We start from the raw sequence: 7,291 nt of genomic DNA, 5'->3' as shown, positions 1-7,291 counted from the left end.
AAATGGCCATATTCAAGAAAAAAAAGTGGAGTAGTTTTACACTTCCATCTTACCTCGCACTCTTTCAAAGTTAAACTGATGAAACACATGCTCTGCTTCTGTGAACAGTAAACCCCGCTTTCTATGATTTGATTGGCTATCTATTTGGATGGTCTCTGTAAGGTAGACCAGCCTAAAATGTAAGTTTTAAACCTTTTTGCCAACCTAAAAACAGAGCGGAGCAAGAATTTCCAATATTGAATTTCCAGTTTGGCTATTTCTAACTATTGACATACTATTGTTATTATTGACGTATAATTATACACTGCAAAAAATGCTTTTCTTACTTAGTATTTTTGTGTTGTTTCCAGTCCAAATATCTAAACATTCTTAAATCAAGAAAAATAACATAAGAAATTCTATTTTGTTTTCAGATAAACATAAAGTAATTTAAGTAATTTTTGCTTAAAACAAGATAAATTATCTGCCAGTGGGGTAAGAAAAAATAATCTTGTTTTCCAATTGAATCAAGATTAATTTTTCTTACCCCACTGGCAGATAATTTAGCTTGTTTTAAGCAAAAAATTACTTAAATTACTCTGTTTATCTGAAAATTTTTACTTCTCTAGTAAATGCTTCTTGATTTAAGAATTTTTTGTTATTTGGACTGGAAACAACACAAAAATACTAAGTAAGAAAAGCATGTTTTGCAGTGTAGGACTTGTCCCCCTCAATGTCTATGTACATATACAGCCCTGGAGTTACTTGACTATCCAATATGAAAAAAGTAGGCTATACTGACATTAAAAAATATCTTCTTAATTTTGTGTGTAACTGTCTCTAGTATAATGAACAGACACAATTCAAGTTAAGACATTTTAATGACACCAGAAAGAACTCCAGGAGAAAAGGGATCAAAAAGGAACAGCAACAATGTAGAGAAGGATTCTTCCTGGCAACCTGTAACAGAGTGAAAAACAATGAGAAAAAGCAGTTAGGACTAAAGCTAAGAATAAAATTGTCATTACACTGGATAATATAATTAAAAATCTAACAACAATCAAAGGTACATCAGCTGGCAAACCATTTAATAGTTTAATAGGTTTAATAGTCTATTTAAAGGGAATGATTGTTGTGGGGAGTTTGCTCAAACTATGGCAGCGATACAGCGAATAGTTGTGCTAAAAGACGGCGCCGTCCGCGGAGTGCTTTCAAAGGCCAGTGAAAGCAGACTGTCAGTTAAATTGTAAGTAGATGCTAACTGTTTCTCATGGGTTCGTATGGTATTTTAAACATTTACAGGGGTAAGTCTGTGATTTTATTGCCATCCGAATCCATAATGTCAGTGTTTATTTTCACCCAACCCGCGTACATTTCTTAATTGCTTTTATAAAGAACACCGCTTTCTCAGTTAACGCAGTGAAGCAGCCCCTGCACAAGTGAATAAGTGATTCTCGAGCCATCGATATCAGCAGATTCAGCAGCATCGCCACGGGTAGCACTGGGTAACGTCACACGTAAGAAGGAATATCTTTAGCAGCTTTCTAAGGTATACACGCCGGAACACGCCTATAAATGGTATACCTTTAGTTAAGTTATACCTTAAGAGTCTTCGTAGCATGCTAAGAGACAACGCTATCGGGAAACCCAACCCAGGTGTTTATGAATGAGACACTGAATTAATTGGTTTTAAAAGTGTTTGAATTAATGATTCAATTGAGTATCTTTTTTTTAAATAGACTGAAACATGTTATTCTGATGTATGTTATCGTGATCTCCATTTTAAACAAAACAAAAATGATTTTAAACCAAATAGATTCTCAGTTTATCCTGAATTAGGAGCGTTCACATATCGCGTTTAAAAACGTGTGGAAAGCGCTCTCTCCTTTCTACAAGCTCTTGCGCTCCCATGGCGTCTGTCGTTGCTATGCAACCATGAACTGCGCTCTCCATGATGACGAGGAAGTATCAGCAAAGGATTAATTGATTTCTAGCCCTTGCATTAGCTTTACTACTAGATATATTTATGGAGATGAGAAATAAAAACTCGCCCTGTACAGCTATGATCGGCTGTTCGGCCGAGTTTTCCATGTTGTTACGGAAAGGCCAAAGCTGATCGGTTGGTTTTTGTCACATGACCTGCGGTGCGCTTGTGGCATTCTGAAAAGTTGAGATGTTTTCATCTCGCTGTGGCATATGCGTGCCTGGAAAAACGAGCACGCCGCATCGCATGCGCGTCACTTCTATTATGGTATTACACTTTTACTATGGTTTGTTTGGGTTCATTCCAAATATCAACAGTTTCCAACAGCGTTTTTGAAATATTGCTTACCCCACCTTAATATCTGGCAGTTTTTTTATGTCCATCTATAGTTGCCATCATCTGAAGTCTTCACAAGTGAGGCTGGATCCAAACTGGAGCTGCTATAATCTCTAGTGAACTTGCTGAGCATCCTGAGATAGAAACAGGGAAGCAACAGGAGAAAGATTAGCATAGCTGCAGTTCATATTATTTCAGGCAAAAGATGATCATGTGCACTTTTTACTATTTCATCACATATTAACTGTAAAACAAGATTATGAGATGTGTTAATTGAATGCTTGGCTAAAGAGTTGTGTCTTTAGTCTAGATTTAAATTGGGAGAGTGTGTCTGAGCCCCGAACATTATCAGGAAGGTTATTTATGAAAGTAAAAGAGTAGCAAAACTCAAGAGCATAAAGATGTGAATTTGAGAACTTGTCCCCTGTAAAATACAAGTCCAAAGTTGAATTTAGAGATTTGCACTTGCAGAACGTGACTTAACGCATAGACAGTGATATTAAAATAAATAAATGATAACTCTGTAAACACCATACTAATTAAAAATAGACTACTATGTACAGTTAAGCGTTTTCCTCACATAGAAAACTGGTAGAAAACACTTAAAGGTTGCATGGTATGAAAATTTCACTTTATGAGGTTTTTTAACATTAATATGAGTTCCCCTAGCCTGCCTATGGTCCCCCAGTGGCTAGAAATTGTGATAGGTGTAAAACAAGCCCTGGGTATTCTGCTACGCCTTTGAGAAAATGAAAGCTGGTAATAATCATACATTTTTCTTGAGCGTCAAATCATCAAATTAGAATGATTTCTGAAAGATCATATGAAGCTGTGATGCTGAAAATTCAGTTTTGATCACAGGAATTAATTACATTTTACAATATATTCACATAGAAAACAGTTATTTAAAATTTGTTATATTATTTCACAATATTATTGTTTTTAATGCTGTCTTGGTGAACATAAGAGACTTCTTTCAAAACATAATTTTTTTACCAACACAATTAGTGTATGTTTGACATTAGTGTATGTTTGAAGTTTTACTTACTAATCATATGGTTCATAGCGCCTTAGAGATGATGATCAGCCCAACTCTGCTACGGTGGAGGCAAGGGCATCAACATTGAAGGATCTAGGAACACAACACACCATTTGTCACAGAGCCAACAATATTATTATATAATGGCAGGTTTATTACAAGTAAGAAGCTATAGCTAAGCTATATTATATATAAGCTACAGCAGAGGTGAAATGCTTTTCTGAGATGAGTTTCTGAATCTATTTGACCTGCATCTGGGCATGGAGTACCTACGGCCTGAGGAAAGTAGCTTGAACTGGCAGGACAAAGGATGACTAGGGTCAGCTGCAATCATAGACTGTAAAAAAATATGGACGTAGTGTCCGTGACGTCACCCGTAGGTTTCTGAAGAGCATTTTTGAAGCCTAAAGTGGGCGGAGCCATCCGTCGCCATCTTGGCCTTGCGTCACTCCCGGATAACAGAAAATAGGCAAACAGGCGGGGCGTGAGTGGAGCTGAGGAGCCTGGCCTGGCCATAGATATGAGCCTGGCTATCTGAAATCACCTAGCTCGACGTGATCGAGTTAGCTGATGATGTAAAGCCAATTAAAAGTTCCTGTTTTTGCCCTTCGAAATATTATAATAGTTAAATACATGGCTACAAGTGAGACTGTGTATTACTTCGAGAGTGTTTGTGTGTGACAGTGATATTTATGTGCATAACGTTACATGTCAGTCACTCTTTCATGGTCCGTCAGCGCGGCATCGCTCAAGTTCGTAGAGAGCTTATTCAGTCCATTTTAAATTCTGATTTTGGCCGCCTCTCAAATGGGTTAAACCGTTAAACCATAGATATATTGCCTTTGAAGTGCAAGTAAATGCGCTAGAAAATCCGCGCTCATTCATGGATCGATGTGCATTTATTGCACGGACGGAGAAAGCGCCGACGCCTGCATGATTTCATCTGACGGTCACGGTACATAAGCATATTATAATCCATCTGTTCCGTGAGAGCAGAACAAACGAGCCTTTATTGACGTTTTAAATTTGAAAACCCCAAAAAGCAACGGAATTGTCTGACATCCATTAGTGCATGTTCACAGAGGAAAACAACTGAAATACAGCGCTGGTTGTTCTCTCAAACGATACTCGACGACAACGACTGAATCCAAAGACGTGGGCTTTGTACCCAAGTATTAAATTGTATGAAATAATCCCGAAAAAAAGCACAAACACCGCAGAGAAGGCAAGTTCAGCAGCTAACATTTGCTGAGGTGAAGTGACGGCTAGTAACAGCAGACAAACGGCTAGCATTGACATCAGCGGGAATCCACCTGTCACTCAAGTGGCCACACCCTTAAATTTAAATATTAATCAACTAAACGGATGAGTTATAAATAAATTCACCCCCCTCACAGTTGTTATGAAGGGCAAAATTAGCTGTATAGACCAAAGCCACAGAGAGAACCAGGCTGTAAACATGTTTTTTTTCTGCTGTAAAGTTGGTAATTTTAACATGAGGGAGATACAGATTTGACTCACTTCTGCAGCCAGGCCAAGCGGCCAGTTAATGAATTGCAGTTTAACTCACTTCCGTGTTGGTTTCAAGAGAGAGACGGGGAGGTTGCCGCTTGGCTGCAATAGATAGTGCCTTCTTTGCCACTCTGTTGGAGTAGCTGCTAAATGTGTGAGAGAGGGGGAAAGTTAAAGCCTGCAATCTTGCTACACGTCCTAACTCTCTAATCGTTTTTTGTAGGAACCAAACCAGCAGATAAAACAGAAGGTTAAAACAGACTGAATAAAACAAGAATAAAACATTCTCATCAAAGTGGGGTCAATGTTAAAATTCCTCAGTCTACGGTAAAAATACATTCGCTGCTGGGCTTTGGCACAAACAGCATCAGTGTGTGATTCAAAACATAGCTTACTATCAATTATTGTGCCAAGGTTGTATTCTTGTATTATCTCAATAGGTTATGATAGTAAGGGGAAGAGGGGGCCTCTGTTTCCTAAAATCAGTAATTAATTCTTTAGTTTTGGATTTCCTAACGTTACCTACCTACCTGTATTTCCTACTTCTCCAGCAGTAGCTTTCTTCAGAAATGTTGAAGTCGTGGAGCTTTCCCTCTGTTATGGGTTATTTTGTTGCTGCTGAAATCACATAACATTTTTTTTTAATCAATATTTGTTTACCATTGATCTAGTTTCAACCATGTAACTTGTGTAAGTGTAAGTTCTCCATGTAAGTGACGTCACCGATTACATACGTTTATGTTTACGTTTGTGTAAAATAAATTAGCTCACTTCCAAGTAAAACCTTTACAAAACCTCTCATATACACATAAGAGGTGATTAAAAGCCCAAACTTTCATAAACAAAAGCTCAACCGAGTTAACGTTAACTTAGCTTAACCAGAGACAATTTATATGGCTTAACTTAGCTGCTACCTTCTCTGAAAACGGTTGAGATGCTAACGGACTTTTTCCGAAGACACAAAGCCATGTCTATAAAAGTAAATATTCAACATAAGCGTATCAATTACAAGTAAGAGAAGTGTCAAGAACAGTTGTGTGTATTATCCGTGTGATTTTAGAGACTTATATCACCTGAAAGCAGTGAATTTGAAAACAACAGCGAGAGAGGGAGTTTTCCTGCTTACCAGTCGCAGTGGTCCCGCGGCGTTTCCATGGCAACTCTGCGCCGCGGCCGCTCCAGTGTTTGAAAGCGACTTGAAAGTTCACAAGCACAACGCGACATCGGCCTCCCGTATAGTGGGCCGACCTAAAGCCGACGTAACGGAGCTGGGAAATAGTGCACTGACTGACAAGAGATCTGCCTACGCCTGGCCGACGCCTTTGCGATGTTATAGGGAGGGAGGCCGACGCTCGATGTTGGGCCAACGTCGGCCCGACGTACGTGTGCTATCTGGGAACAGATAAATCTCTGCTCAAGAGGCAGTGTACAGACTGACAGGCATGGCCGTAGCCAGCTATGAGGTCACCGAGGTCTGGACCTCGGTCATTTTTTTATATTCAAAAATAAAATGTCAAGCTCTCTGAATGATTAATTAGCCGTTTAAACCGCGTCATGTGTGTTTGCAATTTATGTCGCTGCGAGAAGGTAGATCAGTGAACGGGGCTTGAGAGCGTGTTGTAAGCATAGACTATAAAAAATGCGGCAGAGCGCTTTATGTCACTTTATTATAATTTGTAAATAAAGCGCAAAAGAAACTACAAGCATGATGCAACAACATTTGATGTCAATTTGTAATTCATGAAATGACCAAAAAGTGCCAATGAACTTTTTTTTTCTTTTACATTTCCGATAATGGAGCGTAATTTGCACTAAGTGCCTGTCTTTTTAGCAAAAAAAAGACACCTTCTACTAAATAGCTACAGTGGCATGGGTCGTTGGGCGTGCGTGAGGTGCTTGAAACTCAGTAGCTTTTGAAGCGTTCGACTCGAGTTCGAATCCGCCTTTTGCCGAACTCGCTCTTCTCCCTTTTCCCAATACACATGAGATGTAAAATGTATAGCCTAACATAAAGGTCTCTAGCGTTATATTTTGCCAACGAACTAATATCGAAACCGTGATATGGTTTTGTGCTTTTATAAAACAGCACAAGAATTTAAGTATCCTATATGGGCATTATGTTTGTGCTGCGTGATTTAAAGAAAAGTGCGCACTTTGCTCACGCGATCAAAGAGTTTATTTCTTGCAAGTGAAGACATTAGGACAAAAGTATTGTAATTTTCCTATAGTGTAATGTAAAGTATACTTTTGAAATATTCATTTTCATTATAGGCTATATGGATTTTAATAGGAATAATTATCTAAATCATTATTATATTATTATTATACTAATTGTTTGGCATACTAAAACACCAGTTATAATGTAATGTAGACTGAAACTCCATATCATAACTAAAAAATATGTTTGAGCCCCCTTTAATGTCCAGGTACAAGTCAATGTT

General features: G+C 38.3%; 1 long non-coding RNA gene across 1 annotated transcript; it reads right to left on the bottom strand.

Annotated features, from left to right (window-relative positions):
• Positions 1-841: 841 nt before the first annotated feature.
• LOC308686630 lies at positions 842-6,094 on the bottom strand. Its single transcript, XR_014029617.1, has 6 exons — positions 5,977-6,094; positions 5,381-5,468; positions 4,909-4,996; positions 3,348-3,431; positions 2,317-2,433; positions 842-939 (listed from the first exon to the last, which is right to left on the bottom strand). It is a non-coding gene; the product is annotated as an uncharacterized lncRNA (long non-coding RNA).
• Positions 6,095-7,291: the final 1,197 nt, after the last annotated feature.

Source organism: Scardinius erythrophthalmus (assembly GCF_964197995.2).
Source record: "Scardinius erythrophthalmus genome assembly, contig: HAP1_SCAFFOLD_548, whole genome shotgun sequence".
NCBI classification, from domain to species: Eukaryota; Metazoa; Chordata; class Actinopteri; order Cypriniformes; family Leuciscidae; genus Scardinius; species Scardinius erythrophthalmus.
The sequence above is the reverse complement of the archived record's forward strand: the minus strand, read 5'-3'. Positions and strand labels throughout refer to the sequence as shown.